At 48.1% G+C, this 20,067-nt stretch overlaps 1 pseudogene; it reads left to right on the plus strand.

The window, feature by feature from the left end:
- LOC149343414 (uncharacterized) overlaps positions 1 to 18,062 on the plus strand; it is a 61,211-nt pseudogene extending 43,149 nt beyond the window's left edge.
- Positions 18,063 to 20,067: the final 2,005 nt, after the last annotated feature.

Genomic DNA, 20,067 nt, shown 5'->3' on the forward strand with positions numbered 1-20,067 from the left:
CGATCTGGTTTGCAAAAGGGGGGAGCCATGAAAAATATGTGTTGTTCGGCCGTGGTGCCAGCCACCCACCATGGAGCCCAACGAGGGGACGGGACAGGAACTTACGAGCAAGTCCTGCCCACGCCAGCTGTACACCTCAACCATAACCCAATATGACGCAACTCAGGTTAGTTGGCCACACAAGGTTAACCCTAGCCGCCAGGAAAAAAGGAAGATCTAAGAAGTAAAGAGGAGACAGGAGAGCTGTAAGAAAGAGATAGGAAAGTGGAAGATGGAGGGGAGGACAGGAAAAGGCGACTGCCGATTTCCCCCTGTCCGGTCAGGCTGGAGGTGCCGTCTACAGGAAGCTGGGGCCAAAGTGGTGTGTTGCCTCCGCCGAGGGGCCTTAAGGGTCCAAACGCTCGGCATCGGCTCAACCACCAGGATCTCCTTTTCCCCGGACACGGCGATGCCACGCACGGCTAAGCGCGGTGCTCGGGTCCGTGGTGACGCATGCTCACCATCATCCCCCTGCGGGGATGTCCCTGCGGATGCTCGGGATACCCCGTGGTGTCGCCACTCACCAACGTCCGCATGCTGAAGACGCCCCCCTGCGGGGGTACTGCGAAATGGTTCAATGCGCCTGGTTGGTACATAGCAGCTGGCAGGTGTTAAACTGCCAAAATTAAAGCAATTGCATTCCCTTTATGTACTGACAAAGGCACACTTTAGTGCACACCTTAGGTTTGGTTTATGGGGTTTAACGTCCCAAAGCCACTCAGCCTATGAGAGACACCGTAGTGAAGGGCTCCAGGAATTTCGACCACCTGGGGTTCTTTAATGCGCGCTGACATCGAACAGCACACGGCCCTCTAAAATTTCTCCTCCCAAGAAATTCCGCTGGCGTGGCCGGGATCGAACCCGCGTCTTCTGGGTCAGCAGCCGAGCACCATAACCACTGAGCCACCGCGGCGGCAGTGCACACCTTAGCCCCACCAACAAGTTCTATTTGTTGACGAGTGACATACTAACAGCTTTCCAGTACATGCGTAGAAAAGTAGTTTGGGTAGGACAGCCAGACCTACTTTTTCTTTTTTCGAACTTGGGCAGTAGAACAGGGCTGTAGATTTAAAAAAAAAGCGAAAGTCATGCTTGAAAAAAATCCACTTTAAAAATACGTATATAACCATCAGCCCTGATGGCAAACTTTGTATTGGCAATTCTCCCGGTCACGCTACAGCGTCGTGGATATATTATAGTCTGCAGATTTTCCGTAACTTATGTTGTGACTCCACTATATATTGAGGAAAGCTGGATTGAGGCACCCAGGAGGTACGGCTGCTTAGCCCCCCACGCGGCAGCTTGAAGCAGCGGAGAAGCGAGTGTCCGGCAGCCTAATGAGAGTGTTCAGACAAACGGGGAAAGACTACAGGAGACGCTAGTCCAACACTCTAAGCAACACGATTGTGCTTGAGCCAGTGCATCACCACTCATCACGTGAGCTATCAGCGGACCAAGCGCAGGAACTGCCTCGGATGCCACGACATTGTTCCATATAAGAAGCATTAAGGAGGCATTGCAGAACGGTTGCATGCTCCTGGTATCCTCAGAGAGCGGTCACCTCACCGACGCGGACCAAGTTGGTGCTGCTAGCGTTGTAATGCGAGGTGACGAAGTTATGCCAAGTGATGAAAACGGTGCGAGGTCAGGCTTTTCTATTGTTGCGCTCCAAAGAACAGCTTTCACAGCTGCTCTGTTCGAGTGCATTCTGGCTTTCTTGGCAGCATTCTTTCGCTGATCTGCGCATGCCCTCTTGGCTCTCGAGCATCGGAGCACCATAGTCTCCAGTCAGCAGGTAAAACTTAGAGTTACTGAAACTGTTGTTCGATTTCTCAGAATTTCACATCTCTTTGGCGCGCTCCGTAGTTACAGTACATTCAAACAGGATTGTTAAGCGAGGTAATTAATATTGTTGCGTTCTGTTGTTATTCTACTACGAACATTAAGGAAGGGACACATGCGCCTGCAGGTACCCCCACCGTCGTCTCGTCATGGCCGTCGTGGAAGCTGGACTCGCTGTACCCCACCGGAGACGGCCGCCGACAACAACAGGCAGCCTCGAAAGAAATGAAACAGAACCGCTGCATTTGTACATCGCAGTGTACCTGCTGGGCTGTGCTGTGTCTTGTCCGGTTTTTGTTGGCGAGCTCATGACACAGTCACGTCTCAGTCTGAACCTACTGAGACGGCCCCAGATGTTGTTCGACAAGATATAAAAATTACCCACGCTGATGTTAATTTTCCGCTGATGACAATGAAAGGAAAATAATTTATTGACGACAACACTGCCGAGGTCAGTGAAGAGGTTTTAGCGTCAATGATATTGCCACCGTGGCACCGCTCGAAAAATAGGCGTAGAATATGGAGATTTGTTCGATTGCATTATGTGAAGTGAGCTTATGCTTAATATATTTTATTTTTAGCTCTGGCTTCACCATTATAAAGTTGCATCTTCTGAATGCAACATTGCAGGCAACTTGCGATCACACAAACCATCTGGAGGCAGTCTTACAGTACTTGTTTCAAAATGTATGCAATAAGCTGTCCTCTCGAGTGATGAATACAACAAAATAATAATAGCTCCCCATCTAAAGCTCCCGTGTAGTCCTTCTAATCCATATTTGTCATTGGGACGCAAAAGTTCACAACAGCTGGATATACCGAACCTCTAGTGAACACCATTCGTTACTTCGCGCTGAGTTTGTCAAGTTGTAACGGTGCCCAAAAGTACAGTATAGTTTCGATGCTGAAAACTGAAGTTTTCCTACTTGGCAATCTCCTTACTGCACAGGCTTCACTTCTAGTGCTCTCGGCTTAAAAGGTAAGACCTGTAGTGCATTTTCCGTTTTTAGAACATTCTCAGATTTTTAAAACTCGTTTGCTGTGTGCGTAATATACTTGACGATATCGGGTCGCGCTCGTTTCAGAAGGCGAAACGGCTGAGAAAGTAAACGCAAGTAACTTGCGTCTACCAGAAGGCATATGTACACCGCGAGCCAGGCACCCTCGAATTCACCAGTAGTCAGCTATGTCATTTGAGGAACTGTGGCCCCTGTGTGTTTACTCTATACGAAGGCAGCCAAAACGGGTACTCACGATTATATCGCCGCTGCGCGCCGTATTTTCCAGCTGTGCGTTCCCCCTCATGCACCTTAAAAACGAAACTATATATTCGATAACAGTCTCCTCATGTCATCTGCGCCATTATTCCTGAGATACTAAGTTCATGGGCTCTGAAGCCTTCCGGGCTGCAGAAGACATTGGCATGCGTTGGCAAGGCTGATATGGGCGCTATTTGTAAGCATTTCGGGCTCATGGCGGGCGCTTGGTGGACCTGTTAGTCTCCGGTAACGCTCTGCGGTGGCACACTAAACATCGGCTTTATTTTCGTTATCATAGAAAGTGCATATGAGCCCACTGGCATGCGACAGTTACAAGTATAGTTAGGTACCTTTTTAGGAAAGGAACGGCTATAAGAAACAATTCAGAGGATTATTTAACTTCATTTAAATGAGGTTCAAGTGGAAGCTATTTTGCAAAATATAGATACTGAAGAATAGGAGTCGCGCAGGATGGACGCTGAAGGGCAAGGCTTTGTCAAGACGTTTCGGACGCGGTAGGGAATGCGTTCCCTGAAGCGAAGGAGTATTCCGGTCAGCTTCCGGACAGCAGCCGGGCGCCGTAACCACTGAGCCACCGCGGCGGGGTGTTTTTATATTGAGACCTCAACCGCTCCGTGAGGGAAGGCAGGAAGGTGGGAGCATAAGGAAGAAAGGACGGAAGAAAAAAAGATGCAACAAAGGAAAGAAAGAAGGAAAGAGAGAAGGACAGAAAGAAAGAAGAAAAAGAACAAAGAAAGAGAGCAAGGAAGAAAAAAAGAAAAAAGGAAGAAAGGAAGACAGAAGGAATTAAAAAAGGAAAGGAAGAAAAAATCAAAGGAGGGAAGAAAGGAAGAAAGAAAGAAAGAAAGAAAGAGAAAGAGGGAGAAAGAAAGAAAGAAGGAAAGAGAGAAAGAAAGAAAGAAAGAAGGAAAGAAAGGAAGAAAGGAAGAAAGGAAGGAAGGAAGCAAGGTGAACTGTAGTAGGAGGGCGTCGGAATAATTTCAACCACCTGGTGATCATAAATTGCACTGACACCGGACAGCACAAGGGCGCCTTTTGTGTTTCGCCTGCATTGAAAAACACATACGTGTTCGAGACACCGATCGCCGAATGCGTATACGTAAAGATTAAGAGAAGGTAGGAGTCTGCAGGACGAAAATCACTTTGGAACATTTTTTTACTTTTCCAAATTCACTGCTTTCTGACATTCCCTTCAAATATTGCACTTTTCCTAAGTAGCCAGAATAACCGCTTACATGTGGCGGCCATTGTTTAGAATTCAGAACCGCCCTGTACCAGCTACGTTGCGAGTGGCGTATTTTTTATGGTTATCACACACAGACACGCGCAAAGGCAAACACACCAGTTTGAATTAAACAATGACTGCGGTGTGCCTGCGCCTATTCTGAGGGCCATCTATCCCGTACACACATGACATGACATGAAATGCGCGCTAAAAATTGCAGTAAATAGATTTAATAACAATAACAATGGTTTGTTTTCTCACTCTCATCACAACACAGTGCATTAGTCAATGCAGGAGTACTGCTGTGCTTGTCCTTGGCACCGGCACCGTACAGAATGCATGTTCTTGCACCATAAATTGTTCCAACAAAAGTCATTTGCTTCAATATTCCGGGTAACTCATTTTATCCTTAGAGAGTTTTATTTCATAAGCCTGCGGGATATGTCGGTGTGGTCCGTGCTGTTGCATTGTACAGCAAGGTGAATGTAAAAGGCCGAGGTCAAATGTATATTAGGAAAAGAAATTAATAAATTTGCCTAGTTTGTTTAGTTTTCCAACGCGGGTATATTTTTGCGCAACTGATTGCTTCCACTCTCCACGAGAAGACCAGTTTTTAATTTTCTGAATCACTATTAAGGTGCCATATGCCGAGCGCCAAAAATACACTTCCGAAATTTCGTTTAGTTGGCGTTTCCGTGTCTCACGATTATAAAAGGCCTCGCTGGCACTTTTAAAGCAGAGAACACCGATGCATCTTGTGCATGCTAAGATTTGGAAGAATCTTACATCAATACGGCAACAATACGACGCGCGGCGAAGCTCTCGGATAATTGTGCAAGGCGAGAAAGCATTCTTGACCTGCCTTTCAAAAAACGCAGTTTTGACACTCCATAGTTGAAAGCGCAATGAGGATTGGGAAATATAAAAACCTGGTCCCGTGTTCGATGGTGGCGCACATCACTCCCAAAATATACAACGTTTGTTCTAAAAGTAGTAGGACTCTTTTTTTTTACAAAATTTATTCATGAGAATAGTACAAACGATTACAATTTTTCAAAGAAGCACCCTTCCGCACCTACACGCTGCTGCCATTGAGTTTTCCAGTTTTCGTACGCCTCCAGGAACGCCTGGACCGGAATGCTGTTCAGCTCCCTCGTCACGGAATGTTGAACCGCCTCTACCGATCCGTGATGTTGCCCCTTGAGCGTCGATTTTATTCTCGGGAATAGAAAAAAAGTCTTGCGGGGCCAAGTCAGGGCTTTAGAGGGGGGGGGGGGGGCTGAGGCAGCGTTTCCGCCTTGTTGTGGGCAAAAAATTGGGGTCGTCATTCACATGATGAAGATCCTGGCGGATCGCTTTCCGGTAGGTCTTTTGCTGCCATGACAACATTCCCGTCACCAACTTCGCGCACACTTTCCGCATGGCTAAGGTTTCTGCCAAGATCTCGAAAACTTGGGTTTGAGGAATCCTCAAGTCCTCAGCAATCATTCTGATACTCATCCTACGATCACTGTTCAGTAAATGGTTTACTCGCTACATATTTTCGTTGGTATCGCTTGTCGAAGGGCGTTCGGAGCGGTCGTCGTCTTCTACTCTTTCCTTACCTTCTCGGAACAGCTCGTGCCACTCAAGAAACACCTTATCTACCAATGGTAGCGTTATCGTAGGTCTCCTTATTTATGTCGTGAGTCTCTTTGCCCGTTTTACCAAGATTTACACAAAATAACACCGCGTATCGCTGATCCAATAAACGCTCCATGATTCTGCGTGACGAGATGTTTCGACAAGGGTTAACAGTACAAGCGGTCTGCTCTCTTCAACGGCCGCGAGCCGACTGCCGATTTTACCCAGAATTTCCAATATTCCCCTTCAACTATACTGCACGCGCCGACCGCTCTCGGCCCCAATTCGCCCAGGAAAAAAACCAGTCGTACTACTTTCAGAACAGACCCTGTAGACATGTGCCCAACAATCAAAAATATAAAAAGTGACTCTTTAATGTTCGCTTTATATTGGCCTCTTAAGTTTGTTTGTTTGTTTGTTTATTTTGGCAGAACCAGTTGGTAAGCAGCAAGAGTCAAATATAGTTTTATAATGCACTGCCATGGTCACCGAGGCGAAAGGTGTTTAGCATACGCCTGATGAGGCCTCGTCTCTCTATACATTGCACCACTGCATATTCTAATGGTCGTTCATGCAAAAAGACAACCATAAACCATTAAGAGGCAATCACTTTTACAACTTTACCAATCCATTATACAGAATATTCAGGGTGTTTCACCTTAGATTTTACAGAATTTTTAAAAATTTGGTTTCTGAGTAGGAGGAGCGCTTTTTTTCAGCCTAGCAGTATCAGCGTTGTAGTACGTGAGAATACAACTAAGACGGGTAACTAGCGGACTGGTTAACTAATAATTAATAGTTAGCTTTTAAACAATTATTGTTGGGCTCCTTGAAAATGAAGAGACGTGTAGCCCACCGTAAGTAGTATCCATGTAAGTTTTTCGAGTTTTTAAAACACCATTACCTTCTGCACTGTGGCCCAACAAATTTTAGCTATTTCGATTATTTACGTGCACTGGAGAGGTTCATTTGCCTGCATTTTCAAGAAAGCACGCTTATTTTGGCGCCATGTGGCCAAATGTGTTGGGCCAGAGCACCGAGGGTAGCAGCGTTTTCGAAATTCCATCAACTGATATGGACATTACTTACGGTGGGCCTCACACCAGCTTGCTAGCTAGAACGTCCAAGCAGTATCTTGATGTACTACTCCGCTGACAATGCTGTGCCAGAAAAAGCGCCATTCTAACTCAAAATTTCTATTTTTAAATGTTGTGTAAAATGTTAGGTGAAAACACCCCGCATACAGTCAAAAAGGCAAAGAGGTGAGGGGCTAAGCCCAAGTTTGAGGGCCGGTGGCGTGTTGCAGCCACATCGTTCTCTAGATAGTTTCAAAACATTCGAAATAGAAGGCAACACAGCATAGGTCACGACAAAGTTGATAAGTTTTATACAACAAAAATACTTTAATTTTTCTTTCATATCGATTTCATGATTTTGCGTTGCAAGCCATTCCAAGTTATTCTGTGAACAAGTTTAACACTGCGGGAACTTGGTAGTTAATTGACTTCATTCGGTAAGATGTTCTGAGCCGCTTCGTGGGTTAATTTACTTTCCTGAGGTTGATCGCATTTTATTTCTCCATATACTCGTCGCGCTAAGTGCTAGCAAATTATGTTTGTAAAGGGAAGCAGTTTGTGGTCCTAGAGAAACCCTCGCGTATGTTCACATACAAATTTTTTCAATAGCGCTAGAAAAACTTTTCATGGTATGAAGCCGTTCCCTATATCCACGGAAGTTGTGCCCCATACTTATAATGTTACAGGTTTAGCACGCACGGGGGTTTATTTACAGAGGGGATCGATAGATGCAGGAAGGCGACGAAGCCTGCAAGCGTAGTTCAGCTCTTTCTCTTCCATTTCCTCGACTGGTCAGTCCGACCGTTAATCTTCTGGTTCTTCCGTCGATGCTCTGTGAAAGCGGGTGACATTTCCCTCCTCGCAGACGAAGCCCGTCGGTCGAAATAAATAGAACGTTCGGGATGAAATCGTTTGAGGCAGGTTGATTGCAACACCTGAGACTTGCGTGACCGTCGAACACTAGCAGTTTGGCGTGATATAAAGTATTTAAGGTGGCTTATACACTCTAACACAACAAACGGTCCAGTGTAGTGCGAGAATATGCAGTATTGTAGCGGTAAGTAAATCATTACGCAGTAAACCGGCGCTTGATTCAATAAGACAATATGTACCTGAATTCGTTTACGGCACCGATAGTTTTCTATATGAAGGTGCAAAAGCTGTCAATGCGTTTCCCGAGTTAAATTTTCACAGAAAAGCACGCCTAGAAATATTTCCTTGTTCACTTGTGCTATCGCTTTTCCCTAAAACTCCAACTGTAGACAAGAGTTTACTGACTTGTTTTTGGCTCGAAAAGTTATATAGTTTGTTTTATCTTTGTTAAGGACCGGCTGAGTATGGAGGGACCAATTATACAGTTGCCCAAGCCATGTATATGCATCGTTAATACGCTCGTTATGTCGGAGTCATGAAAAAAGTTATCGGCGTCAAGAGCATACAAAATAGTATGAAGATGTCATGGTATGCATACAATGCCATTAAACTATGATATAAAAAGGGGACCTAGGATTGACCCCTGTGGCGACCCACACTGTATTAACTCAGAAGTTGAAGTAAAGTCAATATTTCTAAACTGGCAATGGTTTTGCGAATAAATTGAAATTAAGTTATGCGCGCTTGCGCGAATGCCGTAGTTATGAAATTTATTATATAACAAGTCATGTTTAATAGAATCAAATATCTTCTAAAGTCTAAGAGTCTGCCTGCCGTGTAAACCTGATTTTCCACATTAGTCACGATTTCTTCTTTAATAGCTTCACTGATTTTTCTTTCTGTGAAGCACACACTTTTGTTTAGCTTCTATGGCTTTCTGTGGTACGCAGCGCTAAAGCCTGTTATTAATTACGAATTCAGGAATATCCTAAAACACCCGCCATTCAGATATAGGTCTGTAGTTTGCGACAGCACTCTCAGGTCCAGCCTCATGCATTGCATAGGCCGGAGCAGCTGTCGTCTTGCCTGGGAATATAGCACTCCGTAATACGCTGTTTGCAAATGTTGGAGAGGGACATGGAAAGAATGTCTGATACTGTTTCACTGCATGGGCAGCAGAGTCATCACATCCAAAAGATGAGGAATTTTTCGTGCATTTTATCGCTCCTTTTTTTCCATCTCGTGTGTTTGGAGTAAACAAAACGGAGCATATCTCACTATAACCTAGGTTTGAAAATGAATAAGCCGAGTTTTTCTGAGATGCTCCACATGTAATGAAATGACTGTTAAACTGCTTTGCGAACTATTCGCCTTTATAAGTGACGCCATCGACGACCAACTCATGTTATATAGTAACTGACTTCAACAGGGTCCATGTCTTTTGAAGGCAGTTGTACACTGCAGCAAACTTGTTCGTATATTACTCTGTGCAGGCTTTCTTCAACTCGCCACTTCACTTTTTTTCGCAAATTTTTCTGTTATAAAAGTCTGTTGTAATTTGTGTTGATAAGAAACATATTAAACTATTCATTCCGCGCATTTATTCTTTGCATTAAGAAATCCCTAGTCCAAGGATTAGGCATTTATGAGTTTTGCAATACTCTGATAGAAAATGGCTCGGAATACTGTTCACGTACTGTATTTAGGAAGGTACTGCATGCATCGTTCCTATTGTGAGCAGTTAGAATATCTTCCCAAGTGACATTACACAAAACGTCATGGAAACACGGTATGATTGTTGAATTGACAGATCTTCGCGATAAGGCAGGCTGAAGTACTTGTTTTTCTGGATCGATGGGCATGAAGAAAATTATAGCCATGTGATCACTGACGCCTGTTGACAAAACTGCGGTGGGCGCTATATCGTCATGGGAACATGTCAGGCAAGAACCAATTAATATTTCGCTGCCTGTAGATATAGGAGGCCGCATATCAACAAGAATAATTAACAGGTCCATTATATTAATCCCCGGTAGTTACAAGAGCAAAGTCAGAGGAAAGTAGAATAAATGTTTAAATTATCATGATTATAACTGGACATCGAATTGATTGTATTTGTTCATAAAGGTCTTAGAAAAAATAAAAAAATCCGATCGGATCCTGAAGGTGGTCGGTATACAATAACTGTAAAAAAGCCTTGCTATAAAGTAAGACAAATTAGGAACATAATTCTGGCCGTCCTCTACATTGCATTTAGAGGCCACACCGACGAATATTTGATGGTTTTCAATATACATACCGGGGAAAATTCAAATGACCGGCCGGTATAACGTTGTAAATAATAAAACAGACTTACTTGTCACTACTGATTTATTGAATGCAAGAAGTGAAGATTAAGACACAAGTAACAAATTCTCAAGTGCAGATCTATCCAAAGACTGTCAATAAAACGCGGACAGCGCGTCATTGAATAGCCGGGAGCATAAACACATCCTTAAAGCAAGCAGCCTTGATCACTCGTTTAATTTCTTTTTATCAATGAGACGTAAGATTCATCATCTCTTAAACTTATTCCTTGAAACTAACTTCCTCCAAATTCTTTGAAATTCTTTGAAGCGCTCGCTTGCCCAACAGCGAAGCCCCAACACCTTTAGTGGTCTGCCACAGCGAGGAGGTAAACATCATCCACGGAGAAAGTTCTTATAGCACTCAAATACATCTGTGTCTCTCTTTTAGAAGTTTTTTTCGGGTTAGAGATGCAGGCATCAGGAGGTATACACGCATGTCAAAATCTCTTTAAAGAAACTAGTGCGTCACCACTGTAGAAAATTTAATGATGTGCTTGAATTGTGTGTTCCTTTCGGAAATGTGCCAGCGGTAATTCTTTCTTTACATAACTTGCAAACCAAAAGCAAAAATATTGGTTGCATACTGCACAACATGGTTCAGCGGAGAGTGCAGAGTTTATAAGCAACGACTGAGTCCATCGACCTTGATGCCATATCGGATATTTGTCATCTTTTATTATCATTCCCAAAATTCCCGTCTGTTGGGAATGGTAATAAAAGATGACAAATATCTGATATGGCAACTAGGTCGATGGACTCTGTCATTGCTGGTAAACTCTGCACTCTGCGCTTAACCATGTTGTGCAGTATGCTGAGCATACCCACTTGATACAGTATAATGCTTTTTTCGAGTCTCTAATGGAACAGAGAGAACAAATATTGAAAAAAAGGTTTCCTCAAGCCAAGCGGGGATAAGGAAGGTAGAGCAGGGCAAGGTGTGATTCGCCATGAAAGCCTTACAAGCGAAGTTCGATCGTGCGCTGATTCGTTCACCGGAGACTACTGCCGCATCCAGTACTTATAAGACGTGACTGTTGCGGGATGCTGCATGTGCCCCGTAGTGTGGACACCTCGCAATCTCACAGGAGTTGCCGCAAAATTCTGGTCACACCTGGTCAAATTTGGGCGGGCCTGGCACCCACTTGGTAGTCGTCCGAATGCCACTCTCTCGCACCGTCTGTCTGCATGCTTCTTTGATATGGTGCGTTAGATTGTCGCCCCTGGCTGGTCCCTGGAAGTCTCCCAGTACTGCTGGACTATTTCTCTATATGTCTGTTGCACGCATTGATTCGTGGCCATAATCCGTAATCATCGGTGCCAGTCGGGGCCTTTTTACTCAACCCGAAGCTTTAGTTCAGTAGTCACTCATTCCTGCCCTCGGTATGGCACGTGCGTTTTGTACGTCTCGGTAATTTCACAGTAGGCAGCGGTAGCCGCTGTGGAGGCAATGGATCTCCACGAGCCGTCCGCAAACACCCGGAGAGACTCGCTGTCTTCGCTTAAGCTGACTGTGCCGCGTGTGACACTACGGTGCTGATGCCGATGCGGGAGCTGGAGCAATTGCTACCCTGCACTTGGGTTTCAGCTGTCGGAGCCATTACACCACTCTTCTGTTCTCACCAACATGAAAGCTCACAACATGGGCCCAGAGTTCGTGCGGGCGTTTCAGCTGGTTGCTTCCCATGCGGAGCTGCACCCTAAATCCTTCAGCCGCCTTACCCTTTATTCTAAGGTATTGCGTCTTATCTACGGATACAAGCATGCCTGTGGTGACGAGCTCTTCCTCAAATCCATCTAGTACCTTGCAGCTGAGCAACAGGATGGCCTAGCGGGTGTTGCGGTGAAATGCGAATGAATTCATGGGCCCAAAATCTTCAATCACACTCGGGCTTTACTAGACAAACTGGTGCCGCAATCTGTAGAAAACGGTTGTTCTTCAGCCAGTGACACGATTATATGAACCAGCGCGTCGCTAGTTGTCGGTCGCCTACAATCACCAACATTGAAAGCGCTGCATTATCTTCAGAAGGAACCTGTTCTTTTTGGGCATGAGCACAGCTTTCCAATTCGCCAGCACACAGCTCGGCCAGTGTCCTCAACTTCAAGCACTGGCGTGGGTGAAGTCCAGGTTTGTGACATAGGTTTTGATGTTCACTGCCCTTTCACACTATAATCCTACTTTTTGTGTTATGTTTTCGTATATATACCCTTCCATCCTTCAATAAACCCAGTTGATAGTCAGCGCTTGTGTTGTCGTTGTCCAGCCTTTTTTGCGCTGTTCTCCAGAATGAATGCATACCAACTCGCCCAGATCTCAGCCTTACTGAAGTCCAGAAACGCGGACAACTTTCTGACACGGAGTTTACGCTACACACGAGCATATTCACTAGTCTAGTATTTTTCAGAAATTTGAACACTGGGTATTTCTCGGTTAATCTGAAGCGAATTTGCCGGAACTCAAAAACTGTGAGGTGAACTGATCTTGAGAAAATAGCGCGGTACACCGCAAGTGGTCAATCGATAAGGGCGGCCTTGATTTCACTGCCGGGCGCGCCGGAAAGCACTTGGTGGTGGTGCTGTCGATAGGGAAAGCGGTCTGTTCAGCATTCGTTATTACGTGTCCTCGGGTACCTGCCACCAACCCTCGAGATCGACCGCTCAATGGTAAACTTCCTTCTGCACCTGCGTTGGAATACCTTTTTGGTCAAGAACATTTATTCAGCGAGTATTATTCACGTTCTCAAGCCACACTCTGGGTAATGAATAGACGCTGCAAGTTTCTGGCTTTATTTAGTTTCATGGAGTGTTTTTGTTTTACGGTTTAACCTAACACTTACGATGCATGAATCCTTTCTTCTTGGGGGGTAGGGGAGGGGGGTGGTTGGAGATAAGTTTGGAATCGTCGTGCAGTCAACAGAAACATACAATTGTACAAAATCTTTATATCAGGAGCAGTCGTCGTGCAGTTCTCTATGCATTTGCATATACTCCCTCACACAAGTCCCTCTCGCCTTATATGAAGCTAGGAGCGCGAGGTAGTGCCTTCCTTTTGTTGCTGCTCTTAGGCACTCATCACTCAAGCTGAGAAATCTTAATTTCGTAAGACATTCGCTCATGGTAGCTAAAGTCGTTTGAAAAAATTGTGTTTCGACCTATCACACGCAAGCGGAGTAAATGCGAAGCCTCCTGGCGCTATAGGCGAATGCAGTGCTGCCACTCCTAGGGATTTTTTCCTGGATCTATAGAATTTGGACATTGTTTAGGGAAAAGAGATTTTTTGTATAATCTAGGGAAATTTCATTTGCTCGGAGAGTTCTTTTTTTTCTCTCTCAAATTGAGAAGACGGTGCAAGCTTTTCGCGCTTGAGTAAGGCCTGTATAACGTGCAAGTGAAAACGCTTTGTTGCTGCGGCGCAAAGACTGTTTAGAGCCATTCGCGGAGGCTCCAGCAGTCAGAGCGGCGATATTCCAACAAGTTGCGAGTTTTTCGCCGCGCTGCGCTGCTCAATTTTCAGTCGCTTGCATGCATGTGAACCAACCTTTACACGGACGTAGTATGGTCCCTCACGTGGCCAGTGGCACCCGCTGCTGTGATTTGGCGCGCCACTGCCCTCCCTCAACATGCGCGCCCCTTCCTCACGCTGTATTTGGAGCTCGCTTTACGACGTGAAATTCCTATTTAGTAAGCATATCTCTATGTTTATTTTGATAACTAGAACAGAACAAGGGAGCCATTTTTTTATAAGGAAGCGCCGTGTTGAAAACCTTAGCTGTAGTCTAACTAGGGGAATAATTCCCAATTCCCAGGCTGAGTGGTTATGATGCCCGGCCGCTGACCCGAAAGACGAGGCTTCGATCCCGGCCTCGGTGGTCGAATTTCGATGCAGGCGAAATTCTTGAGGCCCCTATACTGTGCGATGTGTGTGGACGTTAAAGGACCCCAGATGGTGGAAAGTTCCGGAACTTGGTTCGCTTTGAGACGTTAGACACTCCAAAATGATAGACCATAATTCCCAGTTCCACCACGGCGTACAAATTTAGTTGAGGTCACATGAGGCACTCAAAAGCTGTAAAAATCACTGATTCATTGTTTTAAATGACTCAGACTGTTACGTCAGCCACCCTCTAGAGCAATCGCAGCAAATGAACAAGCAGCTTTCGTATCGTAGTTTCCGTGGACTCCTCAAGCGACCTGCAGGCATTTTGGACGTGGTATCCTTCGGCTGAAGTATAAAACGACACAACAAGAGGGAAAAAATTTCAGTTAATTCCACATGCGGATGCATGTTTACTAATTTTTTGCGTGGAGGGAAAAAAACACAGACACGATATATATCTGTAATTTGTAATTTCTAAAGAGCGCTACGATTTATGTTGTAGCTTCATTTAGAAGTTCTTCATTTTAGATCATTCATTTCCAATTTACAGCTCATTTGCTTACAAACGTCTGCTAATAGGGTAGTTGCTTGATAAAATTGCTACTGAACTATCGATAAATATATATTTTTTTCGCAGCTGGGCACTATTTGTCGTATCTAGGGAAATCAAGGGAATTTTTGGTTGCAAATTGGGGCAAGAGCGGGTCTGAAGGTTGGCAGCACTGGGGGTATGGCCACAAGATTGAAACAATATATTCCCAGGCAGGCAGTTTCCTATCAATTGCGGGAAGGAAGGTCTTTGGAAATGCATTGTACACTCACACGCAGCTCTGCGTTTCCACTTTCCTTAAGTTCAGAATTAACGTTTAATCTCTTCTTTGACATAATTTCCTTGATTCATAGTTGCTCTTATGTCTCTCGAGTTCATGGCTAGCGTGAATGCTGCACAATCCGCGATTCCCAAACCTTGTGCATGCGTATGGTGCTCGCCTTTGTGTGTTTTGGAGATGTCACGGATCGATGATGATAATGGAACGCATGCCCCGAACTAACGTAGTCAAAAGCTGTACCCTTCTATAATTTTGAATTCATGGCTTGCTATGCGTCCAGACTCGCATAATTTGATAATTTGGGCAATCAAGGCTTACTGGAGGCCTGGAAGAAGCCATATAGAAATTAATCGCGCTTCAGTTCCTCGCCGTGAAGCCAGGAATGACGCTTGAGTGACACGATCTATTAGTAAGAAAATAAAACATAATTAAACACACTTCATTTAAACAGTTGACATTGGCTGATAGTTCGAGGCGCTAATTTCTTTTTTGTGGTCATCACTTCCGAAAGTTATGTTCTTTTGCGTAAACATTGTGGGTATGCTGGCTTCCCGCCGTTGGCTTTGCGCAGCTGTTCCCGGCTTCCCGCGTTGTTTCATCTCTTGCACTTGCTCCTGCCTCAGGTGGTGGAGATGCAGCTCAGTGACTAACAACTGTCATTTGGCCACAGCTCCGCCCCAGCTCCCCAAGGGCCTTTGCCATTGGCGCCTTTTGGCGGGAATTCGGGACCCGCTTGGGCGGCCGCGCGCCGCGCGACCGTCCGGGTGGGGCCCAGAGAGAGATCCCTCCGAGACAGCGTAAGGTGCGTACGCTACTGTTTGTCCGTGCCAGCCTTTGGCGTTCGGACCAGTGTATACTCGAGCTCGCCTGCAGGGGTCCTCTGACCTGCAGCGACTCGAGCCTGTCCAGCGGGGTCCACCGACCTCCGACAGGCGTACCTTGCGTTGATTGCCCACTCTCTCTCGCAACCGGCCCAACGGTCGACACGAGAGAGAGATCAGAGCATTGCCGCGGGATCATTCTCCTGCAGCGGCGTGCTAGCGGCGCGCATTGCTCTAGCCGCTTCGTGAGCGCAGCTGAGCCTTGCTCCTCGCGCGCCCCCGGGACGGGGTGATGATTGAGTTTGTGTGTACCTGCTGGAGGACGACGTGAATAAACGTCTCCTTTGTGAGCTTTTAGGCTTATTTTTTGCGGCGAATCGCTCTCCTTCCTGCGAGGGTGGAGTGCGCCGCAGCGGTGTCCCAGGGTGTGTGTGGTGACGGCTGATCGGAGCGCTTGGCTCGTGCGAAGCCCGAACCCGCGGTGGTTGGTGGCCTATGTCCCCTCACAAACAGACAACTGGCGTACAACGTGCTAAGTCACTGGCGCTTACGCCTTTGACGGCACATTAGCCGAGCTGGTCGAATTGACGATCACGCCTGCGCACCATGTCTACCGCCCCCAGCGGGGCACTCGGCAGCTACATGTCGGCTCCCTACGGAGCTGTAGCGTCGTTTGATCCGCTGGCTGCTGTTCCTTCGAATAGCCAGACACCGTGGTTGGCCGCGGCCCCCAATGGGGTTTACGGCGACACAACCCAAAATGTCGATCACGCGGCTCTCATTGGAGCTGCATCGGGAGCACCCTGCGGTGCATCCTCTGGTCACATCCCTAGCTGTGCAAGCTTTCCGCCCAGTGCAAAAGCATTTCGTGTCACGCTGCCTCAACCGGCAGCTTCGAACAGCAGCAGCCGTGCCCCGCGAGCAGTCAATTCTGCTCTGGGAACGGCGAGGCACTGGCTCGGTTCCCTGCGGAAACCGCGCCGCTCATCGAACTATAGGAGCATTGCCTCCCGTGTTCGTGCAGCCCGCCCAAGCCTCCACTGAGGCCGGGCCGCAGTCGCTGCTAGCCAGTGCTGGCCAGATGATCCAGTCGCTGTGAGGGGCTGTTGGGACGCTTTTGGCCGCGCCGAAAGTGTCTCACCCCGCGGTCAAGTTGCCCATGCCAACAAACCGCGGGCATGATGACCTACTCAGTGCCCGGGATTTCCTTGAGTCCCTCAGCCATTACCAGATAACTATGGGTCTCACTGAGCAGGTCGTGCTTGCACACATCATCCCCGCAGCACTGACTGACAGGGCAGCTCGGTGGCATCGGCTTTCTGGCCACCGGGCAGCGACTCTCGAGGAGTTCGGGGCAGCATTGCTGCGCGAATTTCTGCCCGCTGACTACGAGCGTAGGATGCGGTGAGAGCTGGAGCTCCGTACTCAGGTTCCGGATGAGTCGCTGCAAGAGTATGTTCGTGCGATGAAGGACCGGTTCTCAATCGCCGATCCCAAAGCCTCGAACGAGGAGCGGTCGAAAGGACGATCACGCAGGCACATTTGACCTTTTCGACGTACCTACGCGGCGGCCGATTCCGCGATTTGGAGGAGGTGGCCGCCGCGTAGGTACGCCGAAAAGGTCGGATGTGCCTGCCTGATCTTCCTTTCGACCGCTCCTCGTTCGAGGCTCTGGGATCGGTGATTGAGAACAGGTCCTTCATCGCACGAACTAACTCTTGCAGCGACTTTGGAGGAGCTTGCCGCCGAGGCAAAGCGCATTCAAGGCGACATTCTCGCCGCGCACGCCTATCGTCCGCCACCGCCGGCAAGCGAGGCCCTTGAGCCACGCTGTGCATGGAGAGGGGCCGTGCCCCTACCTGACCGGCGACCACCCCCACAACCTTCCTTTCCAGCTGCTAGCGAGCAAAACGAAGCATGGGAGTTGAGCGAGCGAACTCTCCATCCCTACCCGTACGGGAGACGGGCAGCCTGCGCTGCAGTTTTCCGAACCGCGTGCTGAGGGGCACCAAGCGCTCGAACGCACACCGGAGGGGGAAACCCGACTCGGCCGAGCCTTTGGTCGCGCATCGGGCGAACCCAGGCAAGGAGAGGCGCCATTGTCCAGCGACCAAGCTCTCGGTCATGTGCGCTGTTTCCGCTGCCAAGAGAGGGGCTACTTAGTAAGAGAACGCACCGTAGCCAGGCCTCCTGTGAGGCAGTGAAACGGAGGCGGGGGTGGGTCATAAAGGGACGACCGGCCCAGTCTCTGCTAATTCCCTCTGCGTACAGAGCAAGCTGCCTTCCTAGTGCGCACGCGCCGTTTCTTCCGCTCACCTTTGCTGGCAGCGAATTTTCGGCGTTACTGGATACGGGAGCCAGCGCTTCCTTGTTCAGTGAAGAGGTGTTGTCACACTTGCAAAAGCACTCTGTGCGCTTCCGGGACTGCCATATGGCGTTCAACTTTTCGAAAGGCGTAGCCCGTTCGGATGGCGCCGCGAGGTTGACTGTAAGGGAGGAGAGCGTACGAGACGCATGCATTTCATCCATCTTCCAGGGCTCAGTGTGCCCATGATTCCCGGACGGGACTTTCTCCTGAAAACCGGAAACCGGGATTGTGGTGGACATTGCGAATGGCGGCTATCGCGATGGACCATTTTCCCGGCTGAAGCCTTTCATCAGCCCACCGGTGTCAGTATCTGCCTGCGCAGTGAAGGCGTTCGGAGAGTGCCACGCTCAGCGGCCAGGGCCACGCCCTTGTGTCAAGCGTTCCGTCGTTCAGCCTCCCCTTACGGCCCGAGCGGCGCGGCACGACCAGGCACCACATCCGCTGGCCGCCTGTGCAGTAACATTGGATGACACACAGAAGGCTCGTTTAACAGCGCTATTGCGTCATTACGATGAGGTCTTCACGGATCAACCTGGCTGTACCACTTTAATGAGCCACAAGATCCCCACTGGAGACGCGCTTCCTTTGAAGTGCAACCCTAGACCCGTCAACCTTGCGAAAAGGCAGGTGATTAATGGGTTGCTGGATGAGATGCTGTCGGCGGACATTATCCGTCGCTCGTCCAGAGCCTGGGCGTCTCCTGTTGTGTTGGTGCCTAAGAAAGATGGCAGCCACCGTTTGTCTCTGGATTATCGCCGTCTAAATGCGCTGACTCGCAAGGATGCCTATCCGCTACCGACGATCAGCTCAATCGTAGGAAACCTAGCTGGGCAGTGCGCGGTACTTTTGCACGCTAGATGCCTCCAAAGGTTACCTACAGATCCAGATGGCTGACAGTGACCGTTTAAGACCGCGTTCACGTGCCACAAAGGGCTGTTTGAGTTCACTCGTATGCCCTCTGGTCCCTGCAATGGTTCTGCGACTTTTCAGAGGCTCAAGGACCGCGTCCTGGGGGAAGCGAAACGGTACCACGCCATGTGCTACCTGGACGATATCGTGATTTATTCATGAACCTTTGATGAGCACTTAGTCCACATTGCCGACGTGCTCGAGAGGGTACGGGCTGCTGGGATGACCTTGAATTCTGCGAAAGCCCAAATAGCGCGGACCCGGGCTCATTTACTAAGGTTCACGCTGGGCGAGGGCTCCATTGAGCCTGATGCGGAGAAACTTCGAGCCATAATCGAAATTCCCGCGCCCAAAGACGTACGCAGCCGCCGCCGTTTTCTGGGAATGGCCAATTTTTATCGGCCGTTCATCCCGTCCTGTTCCCGCGTGCAGGCCCCCTTGACCATGCTTTTGGGAAAGACTGCCGCGTGGTGATGGGGGCCCGAGCAAGAGCGATCTTTTCGCCTCCTGTATAGTGCCATTGCCGAGACAGCGCAGCTCAGGCTACCCGACCTGGACAGATAGTTCGTAGTCCAGACTGACGCGAGCGATCTGGGTTTAGGAGCAGTTCTCCTACAGGAATTCGATGGCGTACTGCAACCGCTGGCCTTTGCCAGCCACTCCTTGCTGCCCTCGGAGATGAATTATTTTGTGACTGAGAAGGAGTGCCTCGCCATCGTGTTGTACTGCGCAAATTCGACGTCTACCTTGACGGAACGCAATTCGTGGTGCAGACAGACCACAGTCCGCTCAGTTGGCTGATGCGGCTGCTGCGCTGGGCTCTCCTTATACAGCATTACGACTTTTCGGTGCAGTATCGAAAGGGGGGCAAGAACGTGGTAGGTGATGCCCTATCGCGCGCCCCACTCGCCAGCGGCGCATGACGCCGGTAAGCGGGGAGGGGGGGCGAAACAACG

This window comes from Amblyomma mixtum, chromosome 5 (genome assembly GCF_055824585.1).
Source record: "Amblyomma mixtum isolate Tamu chromosome 5, ASM5582458v1, whole genome shotgun sequence".
Classification (NCBI taxonomy): Eukaryota; Metazoa; Arthropoda; class Arachnida; order Ixodida; family Ixodidae; genus Amblyomma; species Amblyomma mixtum.